This window comes from Trachinotus anak, unplaced genomic scaffold (assembly GCF_046630095.1).
Source record: "Trachinotus anak isolate AG129_WGS33_773 ecotype Australia unplaced genomic scaffold, CSIRO_AGI_Tana_v1 ptg000008l, whole genome shotgun sequence".
In the NCBI taxonomy this organism is placed as follows: domain Eukaryota; kingdom Metazoa; phylum Chordata; class Actinopteri; order Carangiformes; family Carangidae; genus Trachinotus; species Trachinotus anak.
In genome coordinates, this window is record NW_027273859.1 from 6,863,519 (window position 1) to 6,882,966 (window position 19,448).

Here is a 19,448-nt window from a genome sequence, read left to right on the forward strand (position 1 = left end):
CTTAACCCGAGGGAAACACAAAGTCGACGTGGTGACTCACAGCTCAGTGTCAGTTTGTGCTTTGGGTAAATGCAAAGCAGAAGTGGCTGTAGCAAAAACACCTGCAACCTCAAACCTCCACCCACTGGTGCTACTCAGTGACTGCATACTATATAGAAAAAAATGAGTCTCAATAATGGTGACAAATGCCTGTTAAATGATCTACAAGTAAAAACTAGATTTACAAATGTATATGATGTGGGTGATTTATGTTGTTTATAAATACATTGTCCAATTTACAAACAAATACCAATTTTAACAAATATCAAATAATTTCATTAATAAATTAATTTAAACTTAAATGTATACATATATTCAAATTCATGTTCATACATCTGTGAATATTTGCTTAGGAAATGCATCCTGTGCATATAAAATATTGTGGGGTTATTTTGCATTTATTTATAGATTGCTAAACGTGTGCACGTGTGTGCACGTGTGTGAACAGATGACCTGACAAATGTGGATCCAGCTACTTAGTACTCATGTGGGTCATGGAGTCACATGGATCCAGGTCATTGCAAATTCAGATGTATTTTTTGTGGGCTGTGTTGAATTTGTTTTTTTTTTTAAATTAGTTCATTATTCAGCGATCAATATTGTCCAAGTCAGGAGTGCACACATATGACACAAACATACAATGATAATTAGAGGTTTGTATTATGTGCTTACAAAAACCTACATACAGTACAACATCAAAAATGCTGCTTAACAGGTAGAATAAATAAGTCTACACAAGGCCAACAACAGCTCCTTGAGGTCAGAACAAAATAAGAATAATAATATGTAGCATCAACTGTGAGAAGAATGCAATATACATACTCCCATCTTTACAAAGACATCATTTTAGAGAAAAAAAGATTACGCTTTTGATTTTGTTTAGCTGTTTTCTGGTCATGACAACAGTCAAATTAATAAAGGGGAAACAGCGGAATCAGCTTTTAGCAGCTTTAATGTACAAATACCAGTTTGTGTGTTCAACCCTAATGCCAACATGGATGGCTTGTTTTATTGCAGGCCATCAAGACCCACAGTTGGCATGCATCCAAATTTCTAGCCAGATGGGAGGTTGGCGAGCTCAGCAAGGAAGACTCTGCTGCTGGTGCAGCGTTGGCCAATCACAATGTCCCGTGCTGCTTCCCCACCTTGGAGTACAGTGGCGATGGCCGCGGGGTGTAATTCATTTGACTAGCAGTTTGCATGTAGCAGCTCCCCCGATGGCTGGCCCCGGTCTCCTGATCTCCACTGTAATTTAAGCAGATCACTGCTACAATTAACCTTTCCCGGTAAATATCAATTATGGCCCCCGGCTGGGCTAGAATTAAAAGGGTCATCAGCTAATCTGACAGGTCCTGTACGGTACCACCTGGCTGGGAGAGAGGGAGGGAGCCCAGGCGGCAGAGAGAGAGTGTTTGTCTACCCTTGTGCCCACCAGCTCACATGCCAAGTAGACGCAATTCCCTTTTAATTACCCTGCCGCCGCCAGGGCAAGCATGCTGATTGGCCAAGGGGCATTAGCAGTGCGCTGAGGTCAACAGTGACAGAATGAGGGTGAGATGGGGTGAGTGTGGCAAAGTAGAGGAGGGAGCTGCCGCCAAGCAATCAGGGTGTAGAGATGGAACGAAGAGAAACCTGGCAGGTGGGCCTAATCAGGTTTGACTTCCACCTCTACCCGCCTCTCCCTCTGCCTCGCTCTCTCTCGACTAGCTGTCAGCCTAATCACTCCTTGAATCTCAAAATAGATGGTGGCCTTTTTGATTTCCTTTTCTCAAGGAGAGCACAAAGAGAAATTCCTCCCTGGCTGGCAGGCAGGCAGGCATGGAGGCAGAGACAGAACGTTGAGGTACAGTCTGTGACACATCGCCATCAAGTGCAGCCGTTGATTACTTTGTTTACCCAGCATCAGTGTTGCTGACAAATTCCTGAAGGTGCTCAAAGTGTTTCCGTCTCCTCTGGAGTCTGCAGCTACATTACCCAGTCAGCAATCAACTTGGCTATTGATCAGACCACAGCGTCTAATTAGGCACCTAGGTTAATGATGCAGCTTGCAAGGACCATTCCCCGAGCCGCTGTTCAATGGGACAGGAGAGCAATTGATCTAGGCTGGAATTCACCAACTCTGACAAAAGACTGACATCCCTGACTGCCTGTGATTAAAGCAGGGACAAATTTCCTGTCTGGGGAGGTGTTTAATTGGCCCTAAGCTCCCAACTGTACAGCTTTCATGCATTGTTTTTTCTTTTTTGTCTACTCATTAATGCTTGAGGACAAGTTAGTGAGCTTGAGGGTCGGGCTAATGGTCTTTACTGAAATGTGATTGGTTACGAGTGGTGACACAGTTTAAGGTCATGCCTTTCCACTACGCTTGAGGTAATGCCTTTGAAATGCACTCTTGCAAGCCCAGAAGGAGCAGGTCTTGGCCACCTGGCTATTTTAAGGAGGTTTTTTTGTGCAGACTCAATTTGTTTACTTTGGGGGTTTAAACAATACAGTATCGGGGCAAGGTTAATCAGGCTGAAATTGTGAGTGAACATGATTTATCTGTGTGTGTGGATGCAGTTTCACTTGAGATGACAGATAGAAGAGACATAGAAAAAACACGGCTAAGTCAAGGCCTGTGTTTTACATGAATAATGTACTGGAAATTAGCTCCATTAGTCTCGGTATTGAACATGTCTGCAGTCCCTCTCTGGAGGCTGCCGCTCTGTGCTCTTTAATTATCTTCAAAGGGCCCTCCAGCATCTTAATTTCCCCCCAAGTTGAGTAGTGCCGACTTGGGTTTGCTCATTTATACTACTCTAACCCTGGGTGAAGTCACAAAGCCCCCTGTTAAGAAAGGACTAGTCAAGTCATTGATGGAGACAGAAGTGGTTCACATCAGTTCATGCTAGGCTTGGCTAACTTTCCTCTTCCTTTCACTCTTCCTCACTCTCCTCGCAGTGTCGATCAATCTGCAGCCTGTCAGCAGGGAGCTGGCTAGAGGCTTGCGGGTGATGCTTTGTTGTCTTGCTCCTTTGATCCTCCCTCCTCCTTCACCTTGCAGGAGGGTTTAGGGGGGCATTGGATGGTTGTGCGGTCTCCCACCTTTTTCCTCCTTGAATAAGAGAAGCTGTTAGTCCTGACCTCGCCTTTCCTCTCCTTGCTTCAGCTCCTCTCACTCTGCCTCGCTTCTCCCTAGCCTGCCGTCACCTGTCAACAGCACTCAGGGAGGCTGTGCCTCACCCTTGTCCCAGTGTCAATCCTCGTTACTCTAGGATCTTGGACCTTGTCCCCCGCCTGCACCTTCCTTTCTAGCTGTCGTGATGCTTCCCTGCTCCACACTAACAAACTCAAATCTCCTCTCTGGGTTTTGCATGCACAGCACGGGGAGGAGACTTGGGGCAATACTGGAAAGGGAGGGCTGAAGAGGACGGATACAGATCCTTCCTCTAATTTGTTCTGAAAAGTGTCCTGTGCAAAGGACCCTCACCCCCATTAACCCAACGACAGGCTGCTACCGCTGCTCAGGGAGGCCTCAGCAATGTGTGTGTGTATGTGAGGGGGGCCCGATGGTGTGGCAAGCAGAGGCACCTCGGCGCTCAGTGCCGGGCTCCGGCACCGGCTCAATCTATCGGCTCATTATCCCCCCCGCCCAGGCTAGGGTGCAGACAAGTGCACTTTAGGGCCACAGGCCAAATTGATTCATCTGCCTTCATTTTCTTCAGGCTCAAAAGTGGCAGCTGCTCGGAGGCAGGGGGAAGGAGCTATAAGATGGTGAGAGACAGAGACGGGAGAGAGGGAAGGAGAGAGAGAGTGGGATAGAGTGAGATGTAATAGGGAGGCATCAAGAAAAAGAGGTGTTCCTGGCTTTGTTCCCCATCCATGTCTCATTTAACTTTTCCTCCTCCTCCCTCTTCTCTCTCGCTCTCTCACCTTACAGCACAACCAACACCTCCCTCCCTTGAAATCACTATCAAGACATGCACTCACTCCCCCACCAAGTCCCAAGTTGGAAATTAGCCCAAGGACAAGCTAGTGGATTTACTACAGGGAGAGCAAATGGATTTTTGCTTTTATTTTGACGAGTCCCAGTGTATCCATTACGCCTTTTAATCATACATTATTCATAGAGTTCGTGTTATAATAAATGACCACATAAAAAGGGGTACACATATTACACAAGGCCTAAAATGCCCCCATAACTCTCTCTCCTAGTGCACTCAGAGGTACATCACATTTGTACGCTGGTTCACAAATATGAGCCTATGAAATCGCAGCAAGATGGCGTTTCTATTCCAAGCAATGACACAAGGACACGACAAGAGTTGGCAGATTAAAAGAAACACTTGCGTGTAAATGAGGTACGGAGCAAACAAATTAGAGGGTGTGACCTATTAGCTGTGCAGCATGTGTCCTGTGCACAAAATTGCAGTGTAGAAGTCTGCACAGTGTAAAGCTAACTGGGGTGGCCACCGCGACCGCCCAACACTGTAACAAAGCAGTCAACGTGAAAGCAAAACCGCCTCCTCGGCCTGATTCCCAGCCAACAGGGACCTCAGGAGAGGCTGAGTGTCCCGCAGGGCCCTGTCTGGAACAGATGAACTGGGGAGAGGAGCACTCCCTGTGGGCCCCAGGTCTCTCCAATCACTCTCACCATATGCCTCCTGGGGGAGTGAGGGAACAAGGCAGGAGAATGGGGGGAGGGGTGCACCTGCTCCCAAATACGAAACCATCCCTCAGCACCTGTCCCGGGGGTTCACTGACAACAGCAACCGACACACACTCTCACACACACACACACACACACACACACACACACACACACACACACACACACAGACCTCACCTGTCAGCCAGGACCGTAGGAGAAGTATCTGCCCTGCACTGATAAGCACAAGGCCTTACAGCAGAAACACCCCAGCCCCCTCATCTGTCTCCCGACTCCCACTCCAAGGCAAGCATTTCTCAGAGCTCCTAACAACAATTAGGCCAATGATGTCAAAATGCTAATGATGTTATTGGAAGGAAAGCAAGAAAGCAACGCTGTGGATCTGCGTTTTGCTTTTCATTGCTGGAGCCAACATTATGCAGATCTCCCCCCTCTCTTGTTGCTGTGTAGGAAACACAGCTTTGATTTCTGTGTACAGTATTAGCGTTGAAAGCAGTGAGTGCATTTTGCAAAAGATTTATGCATGCTAACAAGTAAAATTCAAATGGTGTTCACTTTGGAGGTTGTACTATAATTTTTTTTTAAACTTGACATGATTATTTGCAAGTCAAAGTTCACTTTGCCTTTCAAAAACGAAGGCGCATTCAAAGTTGCAGTAAAACAACTTCAGGTTGTGGTACATGCCACTGGAAATGCCACATTTGCACTTAGTAAAACCTTTTTGGAAAGTAGGAGACAGAATGATTTATTCATTCATTTTCAAGTGTGCGCTGCTGTACCTCTCAGTGCTGTAATTATCTCAGTAGACCTTTCAATCACCAAGAGTATTTTCAAGGTAATGGGGAGGCACAGAAAAAAAGACTCATACAGTATATATATGTATATTCTCAACCCCTGAATAGCTGCTGTGGAAAAAGAGTGTTAACCTTGAAAAGAAATGCAATTTAATAATTTGAATGTATTGCATACATGTTAATTTTAATTCGCTCACACATAAAGCTTTTAATCATAGAGCAAAAACCATGTTCTTTTATAATTAATGTCCTTTAATCACAACTTCATGACGTTATTGACATTCCATACCCGTGTCTCTCAAACAAAGATTGACTTTAACTAGAGTATTATGCTAATGACAAATTAGAAGAATAAAGAATAATAAACATAGAATAAAATAACTGAAAAAAAAAAATTGAATACTATTAGTTTACCAGGTAAGGTCCTAGTGACCCGCAGCTGTTTGGTGCTCCTCCATCACTGCCATTCTCATAGTGATAATGTTTATATTTTATCAGTTTAGTTTAGTTACAGTAATCACTGAAAAATACTTGAAACATATGACCAGTTAATATTTCCAAAAAGAACAGAGCTTCAAGATGGGACTAAAATAACAGAATTTTCTTTTTTTTTTGTAATATTTCAACCACATTATTGATTGTATCTTTTAGATGTCTGAAAATGTGAGATAAATTTGCCTCCCACTCTCAGGTCAAAGTGTTTTGCAGTGCTCAACACTGTGACCATAATAACTGTAGGTATGCTACATCAATCACAGATTCTGCAACAGTTTCATGTGGAAAGGATTTATCAGTCATGACTCTCAACTCCTTAACCTTTAAATGGACAGAGATAAGGCTGGCGTAAACACTTTTATCAGCTGATAAGAGTCTGTTGGCCGGAGAGATCAGTGGTCCAGACAGATGTCGAAATGACAGAATGTCTGACTAAACACACACACAGATTTTCACAACTTGAACTCACAAGTTAGTTAGATATCAAAGAAAATACTGCTCTCTGTAAATATTATGCAAAACCAGATGTAGGTCATGTAATTCAAAAATACTGACAAGTATTAAGATCATTACAAAATAATTGTGACTACTATTTCATTACAGGGCTCCACCACTACAACACTGGATCCCAGCCACTGTGATCTGGCAAACCTCAATTGGAAACACTTCATAGATCATGTTTGTATAAATGAAAGGAATGTCTTTCTTACATATCACTTTGGCTTTGATAATATACACACTTTTCACCACCAATTACCTTTGTCACTGACCGCCGTGTACCACTGATCCATGTATTAAAAAGGCTGCAGTTCTGCTCAAATGCTGTAACACCATTAATTATTTTTTAACACTTGAAAATTATCTTATTAGCAGTCGAAAAAATTACATTTTTGGAAGTGCAACATTCACACTCTCTCCTGTGACTACACTTGATAACTTTGTCACCCTCACACATACTTTAAGAAATGTTTAATTTCCTCTAATGTAATCTGAAATAATTATCAGCTGGAGCAGACGTACGCACTGCAAAAAGGCCCCTTTTAACAAGTCCACAAAACACACACCTTAAAACTAGCTATCATTCACCACGACATAATTAAAACACTGAAGATGAGATTGTGGGGTAAAGGAAATGAGCAAGCGATTAAAAAAAAGCTAGATGAAGAACAGTCTGAAACTTCCAATCAGTCTAACTTTGGGCTGTGTTCTTCAATCAGGTAAGGAAATGGCTCTTTAATGGAATGTCTGAGTAAAATCGTGCCATGTTTCTTGATCGAAATGCTACTACTTTAGTCCTGCCCAATGTGCAACTGAGCAATGACCAACAGCAAAAAGAATATGTGATTAGAAAGTGAGTAAGATTTTCTCCCGAGGTAGATGCAGTTAGTTGTTGTATAATTTGAAACACTGCACTGCCTCTTTTTTGCAGGTCAACAATAAAAATGGAAAAAGAAGCCTCTAAAATTGATGTGATTTCCTTGATGAATCTAACATGCATTTAAGTTTATGAATGACATTGTCAGTGATGATCAGAGATTCTGCACCTTAAATGGCAACTTTTGTTTACAATGCACAGATTCTAATACAGGAACGCATCTTAATCTGATTCCACCCAAGGTTTCAGTTATCATAGAGGTGGTGACAGCTGGCAGTAGCATTACAATAGAGATCCAACCTATTGCCAGTTTCTTGTTAATGTCTTGTTCATAATTTGATATTCATTACTGCTTGTGTGGGGTCAGAGTGGCCAATAAATGACAAAACTGTGAAGGCATTTACATCTTTGTCAAAGACATGAAATAATGCCTTTTACACCTTAACCAACAGAAGCAGTGTCTGTTTGGAATAAATACCAGAAATGTGTCGTCACCTGAAACTCATTTTTTTCAGGCCATTACAGCTTTCTATAGTTGTTAGCTAAAAAAAAATCAGACAACCTCCAACCGATCATGTAACCATATTATGGTTAATGTTTTGTTTTAAAATAAAGTTACACGATAAACATGTCAGTTCTCTCTAGCGGACAAAGTGTATAGTGGAAATACAGTTTCTAAATTGGCTCAGACATGTCATTGCCATGTCTTTAGTGAAATCCCTTTTACTTAGCAACCAACATATATGCCAACACCAATATATCCGTGATAAGATAAAACTGACCACTAGCACACTAGCCATGCCAATATATTCATCGCACTGCATTTAGCATGAGCAACAATAGCCAGGGCAGCTCATAAGACAACTACCAAGCAAAGCTACCTAATTTACCTAATTTAAGTGAAATACGGTAGTACTGTAAGCTATAGCTAATATGTAAGAGTAGGGAACTGAGGCATGTCATCTGAGCAGAGGGAGAGCTTAGAGGAAAGAGACAGAAAGAGGGAGTTTTTGAGAGAGAGAGATGAAGTCTAGGCGAGGAGTCAGGAGGTAGTCTGCAGTCAGAGAGCAAGAGAGAGAGAGAGAGACCGGGAGAGACAGCCAGAGTGCTCTGGGCTTTTTAATAGGAGGCAGATGCAACACATGTAATGAATCAGCTTCGGCTCGATGCGGCTTCCCTCTGATGTCTGAGCACTCGTCCTGCCCTTGGAAAACTTCTGGGACGTTATCTCATGCCTGCACAGCACACAGTGCCAATGAATTTTGGAGGAAGTGTTATGTGTTGGAGCAAGGGGAGGGAGAGGTAGGGGAGTTGAAGGATGTGTATGTGTACTGGCAAACTGAAGCTGGAATGTAACAATGTATGTGCATGCTGTATGTGCTAAATTACTTTTATATATATATATATGTATATATATATACACACACACATAGGTATTAATATATCTTAAGTAGCAAAAGCATATTTTAAGACTTAACTCAAATTTCATTAAGGTATGTTGTATTTTCTTTGTACTTGTTTGTACTTGTTGTTAGCATGTACTAGCATACTAACATAGCTAGCTATAGCTACTGGATATTAACATGCAGGTGTTACCATGGTAACTAGCACTGATGCTGACATGTTAGCCTGCATGTAAATGTAATAAATTAAGGATGCCATTATCTCCTCCTTCCTCTGTAGTTTAAAGTTTGTTCAGCCAACCAACATACAACGAAGCAACCCTGCCGCTTCCTTTTCACACAATATACATTTTTCACATCTGTAATTTTGATGTTGCAGCAGAAAAAGCACAGGTGTAATTTATAACAATGACTGCATTTCATTTCGGTGTTTCAGGCTTTGGTATTGAGCATGCCGCTATATTTAACAGAATGGCTTACTGGGACGCTTAATGAAGCAAAGCCATCATTAAAGTTATTTGTTCTACCTGCAGTGAAAAGTCAAAATATCTGCAGTAAAAAACATCCATTGAAATTGGTGTTGTTAAACTTTTTGTAAACAACATAATTTTGCAGGATAATGATTCCACCTGCTACTAAATAGCAGTGGGTATCTGCACTGCACAACAGCTAATGCTCACTACAACCAGCCTTTGTATTTTCACTTGTTATATTCACACATTCTTGCTGCCTACAGACCGTCAAAAAATTAATAATCATGTGTCATAATATTTATAATATACTGTCCAAAAGACAATCCGTCCATAAAGTCAAATTTTATGTTTTAAATGTAGTAAGCACTAGAGTGTCCTTGTATAAGATGAAATTGCATTCCCTGCAAAAGAGTTCAGATGCATTCCTCAATTGTGGAATGCAATGTAAAAAAGTAGACATGACCACCAAACACAAAAGAAAAATCTGAAGATTTACATATATAAGTGCAATGTAACAATCCCTCAATCATAGTAATGTGAGTAAGTAAGTAAGTAGTAGTAAGTGTTGGCACTCTCCTCACAATCCCTTATAGCCAAGTCCTTCTCTTTCCGAGCAAAGAATCATTGCTCTTTTGACTTGGAGCAAATTGGTATATTGGTAGCGCATCATACTGCCGTCACACTGGCTTTCATCTATCTCCATATGCAGGCCTGCATAAGGAATGTTTTAAATCCCTATAAGCCCAGATGCAGAAAGCGTGCAGCTCAAGCACCTGACATGCAAAAATATGAAGGCTGCTGAGAATAATGGGAGGTCAGGAGAGGCAAAGAGAAGACAGAGAGGGTAAATGCAGGAGAAGGAAAGAAGGGGCCAATGGAAGAGACAGAAGGTAGAGGGAGAAGATGGAAGGATTGATGTAATCTTCTTCACAAAATTGCAATGGCACACTTAAAAGAGTTTGTGCATGCCAGATTAGGAAAAGGTATGCAAGGATAGGCGAAAACGTCAGAGGAGGAGAGGAAGAGCTATGCAGGAGGCCTCCTCCCCGTCATTTAGTTGTTTGGCTGTGACATCTGCCTCTTTGTTGTCAGTTCCATCATTCCTGCTTTGACCAGAAGAGATAGGCTGGTGGAGGAGATCGAGCAGGAGGAAGAGGAGGAGGAGGAGGCGGAGGAGGAAGGAGCAGAGCAGATAAGATGAGAGGATTCTAAAGCTTTGGGTTGGTATGGAAATCAGGTCTCGTAAAGGGGGAAAAAAAAGAAACGATGAAAAGCAGATGGAATCAGCCGTTGACATGACAGCATCCAGCCTAGAGAGCACAGATCTACTGCTTGTGCAATTACATGGCTGCATTTGCATCTATATGATCCCTCAAAACGCTGACATGTGCTGGGATTTGAGCTTTGCTATCTGCGAGTGCCTGTGCACAATTGTGTGTGTGCATGTGAGCATATTCACAGCATTAGATGATCTGACAGGCACTGCTTGTCACAATGTACACTACATAAAATGAGGATGCAGTTGATAGAACAGGATCATGTCCATTGTGTTAATAGGGATAATAGTGATTTAATAAGCTTACAGGGGGATTCGCTGTGCATTCTGATTGGCAAGGCCCCTAGGATGAAGCTGTCTCCTGGATGAAGCTGTCCCCAGGACTGTTCCGTGTGTTTCCAGTCAGAGGATAAACAAAGTGTAAATCTACGCCACTTAAAAATGTAGGAATTAACATAGCTTAATTAAATGGTGACTTAATCTGAAATGAGAATGACAATTATTACTGTGGGACTGAGTGATGCCACCAGCTGTTTTGCTTAAATCATACAATGTGCTGCCATAACTGAATGATATTGTGCAATTAGAATTAAATTATGTGCTAACAATAACAATTGATATTTTCACTGCATGCACTCTCTAAAATGCATAAACAAAGAATATTTGGTGATGACTGATCACAATACATCTGTCTTGTGTCTAGCAGATTGACTTGGACGGTCTTGGCGTTTGTTTTTAAGATCTCAGTCGTCCTGTGGATTTTGTATTGTTTGACAGCGACCCTGACATGGAAGATATTTTAAATAGTTTGAAATCCATTTTCATGTTAGATACCAAAGTCCAAAATATCCATTTACATTAACTGCCATTAACTGCCCTACACTTAAAATGTTGCTGTGAACATCTCTTCTCTCTTCTTACATTATGAAGAAAACCAAAGATGACCCATATTCACAACTAGCTGTCTCACTGTTGTGTTTTTCTCTGTTTGTGCTTGCCACCCCCCCCCCCCACCCCACCCCCCCCACCCCCCCCCCCACCCCCACCCCACCCACCCCCCCGCCCCTCCCTTTCCAGCACAAAGACTCATACATTACAGTATCCAGACTGACACTCTGCCATTTCCAGCTCCCAAAAAAACCTCAATGTGTCACTTCTGTCTCCTTCATGTATAAGGGCTTTGTTTGGGCTTGTGTGCTTGCGTTGTGAGATTATGTACATGCACATGAGGCACTTTCACAGCACCACTTGATGGCAGTAACACATTGTAACAGTAAAGTATATACACAAACACACAGGTAGAGTTGTAGAAAATACGATGTCCACAGCTTGGGAATGACTGCAAAAGGCTCACAGCATATGAAGTAGCTGGCAAAGCAGGAGGAGTAGGGGAAGGAAGAGGGAGGTGAGTGGTGAACGTGGAAATGACGGGAGGATATTGGGAGGCTAATTGTCTTGAGGAGCGGCCTGGGCGACCTTGGCAGGTTGAGAAGTCAGGGGCTTTGGCCTCCCAGGGCATGACGCTGCCAGGGTAATTGTGCCACGATCTTGACCTTGCATTGCTTAAACCCGCCCTCCCCTCTTCCTCGCTCTATCCCTCTCTTTTTCTTTATCTCTCTCTTCCCCTTGCTGAGGCTGGAGTGGAGCAGGGACCTGCTCTCCACTCTAATGATGTCAGCTCCCCAGAGGAGGCGTCTGTCTGCTGAATCTCAACAGCTAGCCTTCAAAGTCTCGGCCTGACCCAGGAGCTGGAGAGAGGCCTGGAGGATGGTGGAGGAGGATCTGTCCAGTATGGTACAACCGCAGCCTAAACAACCAGCATGACCGGCACTCCTGAAGGGGGGTCACAGAGGTCTTGATCCTCTTGCACTGCTGCTGTTAATTGAGCTCTCAAACAGTCAAAATGTAAACATAGGGAGGTAGAAGGAGGCAGAATCACCATGCAAATAAAAGAAGGGACTGTAAAGATCAGCAAACTAATTCAGCAACTTGCAGCAGTCAAAAGAAACTAAGCTACTACCTAAATCAAAACTTTGGTTCGAGGGGTCCTTCAGTGCGAAAGTGATTTAAAATATGCGAAATACGAAAAAAAAAAGTCAGAGTATGAAACTCCACACATTTCAACAACTCATTCGGACTATTTTAGTTGGTTCCAATATCTTCTTCTACACAAAATTGTCTTGCTTGCTACTGCTACTGGACACAACTATCTAAACAGTTGAACATATGACAGTCTGAAAATGACAACTTGTAATCACAGATCAGTTTTTTATGGTGCCTGGTAATATAGCCTGACATGGACTTGAGCATACCGTTGAGCATACCCTTACTATTCACTATTCTACCTTTACACATTGAGTATTCACTTTCACTTCTGGTATTTGGTTTGGTTCTCAGCTTGCTTTTCTGTTTATAATTTGACTGGGATCTTTGGGGAAGACCCACATGGGTTTCTGTTTTGCTATGCAGCTTTGTTTTGGAATTTCTGTGCAAATAAACGAGTTACAGTAAAAAGTACATCGTAACTTCTCTCTGTTCATTTTCACTTCTATGCTGATGACATGTTGATACATATCTGTTAAATTGTATGAATATTTCAAATCACCTGCATTTAAAGCAGGATTATTGAAAGTCAAGCACATGTTTGTAGCTACAGCTATGATTAGCCCCACTGTGTGGTTTTACTTACACCAGATAAGAATAAGACCAGAAGGGAGGCAGATCCAATGAGATCATTGAATGTAAATGTTGTTTTTGGACCAAAACTAATGCCTCTAGGAACACAGTCTGTTGTGTAGGCATTATAATATATCAGCAGGCATGTACATTTGGCTACTGGAATATGATGAGACATTTGTGTCTCAGATGCAGGGGTGTGATTGATCTTTCCCAGGACTTTTCTGTTATTGCTTGAACAAGGATTGTATTTTATTCAAATCACAGCTAACCCCACCTGCAAAGCAGCTAGGCCTCTATCTACAGAGACCACATCTGGCCTTAAATCACTACCAAAGCAGTGGTAAAAGGAATGGACGGAGCAAGGGAGGAAGCAACAGATGAGGAAGTCTGATTCTGCTTGACATTTACCTGGGCTGCACTCTGTCAACAATCAAGCAAAACCTGAGTCAGATACCCCTAACCCTGGATTGTTGCTTCACACTCTGAAATTTTAATACTTTTCAAAAACACTAGAACTGTATTGAAACTTGACCCCAGATATGGCACAGATGCTTGTGCTCTCTGACCGTGCAGTTGTTTCCAGACACTCATCCACTTTTGGGAGACACCCAACAATCATCTTAAAGCTAGAAGCACTTTACCATACGTCTACCTATTGAATTTCATCAATGGGAGGAAGACAGTGGGGCCAAATCACATAAATCTATAGGCCAGCAGTAGTGCAGGAAAACGACTCCCACAAGACCCCACTCCCCCGCTACCTCCACCATTACCTCTCTGTGATTTCTTTCACACTGCTGTTCAGTGAATTTCTGCTTGAGCCATTGTCACAGAGATAGGAGACATAGTAAAATTGCCTGTCTACTTGACCTTCCAGGGATGGAAAGGCTTTTTATCCTCCACTTTCTTTCATTCTCTCTCCATCTTTTTATTTTGCAGCAGCTGCAAGGCCAGCAGCCATGTCTGCCTTGCATTTCACACAACAACGTTACTTTGATTGCAACATCTCATGACGATCAAAATGCCACAAGACTGTTTTCCAGAGCACATAAATGCACACAGTTGTGTTCTGTTTAGCAATAACAATGCCAGAGTGTTCACTGTAGATACAGCTATGTGAAGTGTACGTTTACCTGATGAGACTGGGGCAGTGCAACAGCATGTGTTGTAACCATTCAACACCTGATTAAAATGAGGACACTCAAAGGTATTTCCGAAACAAAATGTCACAGTACCTATTGAACCAAAATAGGCATGTACTGTTTCTTTAAGAAATGTACCGCTACTATAACAAGTATGGGAATCCATCTATTCGCATTTTCCATTTAACGAAAATAAAAGCAAAGTACTTAATGGTAAAAAGCAAATATTCTAAATCAAGCTATTGAGCATGGCCTGGTATTATAGGCAAGTGCTGATGTTATGCACACATAGAAACAGAAATCATTTACTGATCTAAGTTTTGCATACACTTTCCACACAGTGGTCATGAGCTGGAGTAGTCTAGATCCTAATCTGACAGAGTAACCTACTGAGACTTTCATGTCTGAGGGGAAGTGGTGCAAAGTGAAACCGTTAAGAACCTAATTCGATGTCTTCACCTTTGTGCTAAAGAGCACAACATTTAACTTACAACATGGTGTAGAAAACTGTACATAGTGTCTGTGGATAAGCAACAGAATATAGATCTGCCTCAAGTGATCTAGACTCCAAAAATAAGTGAAACTGTAGAGTATCTAAAAGGTGAGGTTCAATGTCTGTGATAGTCTTAACAGCAATGTTCTCTCTTTAAGGACAAATGTCTGGGTTCACTCTGACCATCTGCCCAGGCTAAAGTGCTAGATGGAAAAGCAAGAGCAGACTTATTCGAGTCCATTCACAACATCTCACATATTTCTGATTCGCAGAGTTGAGAGCTGTAAAACCTAAACTTACCAATTGTAGGGGATGTTGGTATTATTTCCTAATATCCTATCTCTGGCAGAAGATTGGAAATTTGACAAGGCAGTGTGACATGGAAGTACAGTATTTAACAATACTATAAAATAAGAAACTAGTGAATTATGTTGCAGGACATATTCTGACATGTCTTTTGATTCTGGGGTGCAAGTGGAGAAACTGCTATATGTAGATTGCAGGCAGTGAGTAGGCTATTTAATTCAAAAGTTACAATTTCACTAGAGTATTCCTTCAACTATGACAGAACTATGTAAATTTACCTTATGGTTGAATGTCTGTCCAGTGCAGATGCTATCTGTGAGTCCATGTGACTTTCACTCATAAGCCTTTGCTTACTTGTAACTGGGCAGAGTGAACCTAAACAAACCAAATGGAATAATGCTGCTAAATAAAACTTCCACTGCAGTTTGGACCAAAGACAACAAACTGCTGATCTCCTTCCTACCCTTTGTCCCACTGCTCTATCTCCAAAGCCCTGAGTGAATATTACAAATTACCCCCTTGTGCAAACAAACCTGATAAATGGAGCTGGGAGGCCAGGCCTTAGGGAGCTAACAAAGCAAACACAACATGGTGCATTGCTCTACATCTCCATTCCTAGTGTGTTTTTACAGGGATGTGAACGCCTGGTCATCTGGGTCAGATCGATAGCACATCGAGGCCCGCTGAGCAGCATTAACGCTGCAAAGACAGGCAAAATGTCGAGATGTCTCCCTCTCTGGCATTTGACATGTTACTCCATCAAGATCAGAGTTGGTGTCCAGAATAAATCATCATCAAAATCAAATACTTTTTAGAAAAAAATAAAGGAGTAGCAGTGTTACCTTGCATGTGAATGACAGTTAAACTTTTTAAGTTTGGTTTTGTGTACTGATTTAATGCATGAAATGTATGATTAATTACTAATTTAATGTCAGTAACAGCTATATACATTTCACAAGTTAATTCTACAGTTTAGTACTACAAGTGCAAAAAATAAACCAGAAGGACAGAGGAGACGAGAAAAGAGCCATGATAACCACAAGTGAGCCACTCAGTTCACACTTCTAATGCCCGCTGAGGAGAATAGCTACGAGAGGTACCAGGAGCTGCGGTGCAGTAGCAATGCGACAGTCGGAATGCAATGCAAATCTGAAAACAAATAATTGCAAGGTGTAAACCACTGAATTCACAAGCTAATCCCAGTGGACAAACATCATCTAGTGCAAAATATGCTTGTATACTAGTTGAATGCTGTTACAAAAGGAGGAGGAGTAACGAAGAGGTGACAGTGAATATGAATCTGCAAAACGAAGTGCTCAGCAACATCATAGGTGGGCAGCTAATTTCAAATTTAGCAATTTTAGGCAGCTATTTCTGAAAAAACAACAGTGAGAAAAGAAGGTGTACCTTTCACTGTACCACCACATCAACAGGTTACTAAAATATTAGTTTCTGTTTATAGCTGTTTCTCAAAAATATTTATAACCCTATGTAGCAAATTGGCTAATTCTCTGAATTGTGAAGCACTTTGTGTCTAGTGTCTGTGACTACATAAATAGTGCTACATAAATAAACTTTGCTTGCTTGCATTGCTAATGGTACTCTCCAAAATGTAAGCTCAACTCAACTTAGTGCTTAAGTAAAAGGTGGAGGTAGCTAGGTGAGGTAGCTATTGTCATGGTATTTGATCAGTGGCATCAGTATATGGCAAGGCCATCTGAACATCAGCACTATGTCCAACAGATGCAGGTTTTGAATGGGTTTTAAACAGAAAGACTTGATACCAAAGTCCGTGAAGGTGAAACACACTGATACAAATGATACATCATAAAATGCCACAAAAAGTCTCATTTGTTCATGCCATGCTACACAATCTTTAGATGCTTTGTTTTAACTTGTCCATTCCATGGCTTTGTGTTAAATTAAACTGTACAAGTATTTCATTACAGAGTCAAGCCAAAGCTTTTCTAACAGTAAGATTACCATTTATGAAATGTATGTGTTTTACTCTCATTACTGAGGGTCTGCTATATAGTCAATGACAATGAGTCAGTGATATTACAATTAAATCTACTCAGGCTGAAAAACACTCCTTTTAAAATTGCTAATTGCTAATCACTAATTTTTATACACAGGCCATACATAATTATAACTTGTTCTTTGTGGCAAGTTGAAGTGACCCCTGTTTTCCTACCAGGTGAAATCTGATTATAAGTTTAAAGTCCCGGAGGAACAGCAGTGGAAGCAGTATACAGCGGCAGAAATGAACAAGTGAGTAAGTCAAATTAAATAAACTATAAAACTGCTGATGTCAGTATGCTCAGCTGACATGTCAGCCAATGTAGCGGCTCAAAGACTAGCTGAACTACCTCTTTAGGGTTTGTTTAATTTGGAACAGTGGATTGACTATTGTGAGCCTCCCAAGCTGGCTACAAACCAAATGGAGATATGATAGTGATCATGTTCTCATAGTCATGTGTAAGATTAAGGTCTGTACTGGTGTACCCAGCATCACAAACTGACAGTAAGAAAACAATAGGCTCAACATATAAAGTCTGGTCTGTTCCAGTCTAGTTTGATCTTGTCTGGTCTGGTATGATCCTGCATGGCTTGATCTGATGGACTTTGACTTTATCTGATCTCGTCTATACTGGTTTTCTGGCATGAGATAAGGCAGATGGCATCATGTAGGAGACGTCCATGTTCAATGCCAACCCAACAAGCCACAAAATAAAACCATTTTAACTACATTTCTTTGGAATCAGGTTTTTAAAACAAACAAAGTAGTTGTGATGGATTACTACAGATGTCAATTGGGTCTCCAAAGATAGTGCAGGACATCAACATCCATGTAATGTCATCATTTTAACAGAGCTTTGAGGTCTCCATTTAACATCTATTCATGTCTGTGGCCAATTTTCATCTGGTGTCTCTTTCTTGTAAATCCATATCTAGCGTGCTTCACCCTCATCTGGACTGGGTTGCTGTGGCATGTGATGAGTGACAGCGTGAAGCCAGCATACTGTATGTCAGCTCTATAAGATAACCACTATAACAGTAGTTCAAAGTGCGAGCAAAGATACGTCATACCTGTAAGCCGAGGAGAGAGAGGCTTTACCCACCTTACAGAAGCTTGTGTAGGCTTAGAGCTGCCAGCGGACTGCTATCTTTTATAGTACTACCCCTGTTAATTCAACAGTTAACAGAAAAACAAACAACAAGGAAGAGTGTACCTTTCAAAACGCATAAATAAACATACACTGGTCTGCCAGAGAAAATCTAAATATATAAACCTACAAAACTGGTTATGGTTTTACAAACAGTCCAGTTCCTGTCAGATATGGCAGCAGCCACTCTGGGGATTTCCACGCTTATTGACCAGCTATTTCTGGTATGTGGTATGCTTTGTAAATTCATGACATGCTTGCCTTGTCTTACCCAAAACAGTTGCAGGGTATTAGTTCTATTGTATGCTATCTCTTCATCACCTGCTATGCTTTTTGATGGTGGAGAGGCTTTGTGTTATCTTGACTGCTGTTCCATTTGCATTATGACCATAATTATCTGCATGTATCTGATAAGCATTGTAATCAGCTTTATCTGGCAGGCATTTTGTCCTCTCTCTTGTGATTTAACACGTTATACAAGAAAAACGACTCCTACCCAGAATGGTGGCAGATACACATGCTTGGATTGTCAGTTACACAGAAAAAGGAAGACCACACATGAAATTAATAGCACTAAAAAGTGAAGACAATTTAACTTGTCCAAATAATAAATGTGGGAGAATGTGAGTTTATTTGAGCCAACACAGGGGAGTAGATGACTCATTAATACCATTAATACACAGACAAAAGGTGGTATATAAGCACAGTTTGAAACTTTTTGCTTTTCATTTCACCTGCCAATGTGGATCTGGTGGTAATCCAATAGCAGATGTAAGTCATGGGGACTTTGCATCAGCAGGAAAGGCAAGCTCCCCAGAGATTTGAGCCCCCTAAATAACACAACACACTTTTGCTTTAGTTGAAACAGCAGACAAGGGTGACCATAAATCCAAAGAGCACAGCTCCATCAACAGCTGGGTTATTTTGATGATCCCTCTCAGCATGCCATGTTCCACCATGGCTGATAAAAAGAGAAATGGCTGCTGATGCTGTTACAAACTGACCTGCACTTTTCTACACAAGTATCCTAACACATATGCATATTTATTTGTACGTTATATACTATAAGTACATGTGCAAATGTTCACATTATTCACATTTGCACATCCATACAAACTGCTTGCAAATCACATACATCAAAAGCACACATGTAGCCAA

The 19,448-nt window shown here is 41.5% G+C and overlaps 1 protein-coding gene across 11 annotated transcripts in view; it reads right to left on the minus strand.

Moving 5' to 3' along the window:
• Positions 1 to 19,448, minus strand: part of fbrsl1 (fibrosin-like 1) — a 286,998-nt gene that overhangs the window by 154,804 nt on the left and 112,746 nt on the right. The window lies entirely within an intron of this gene.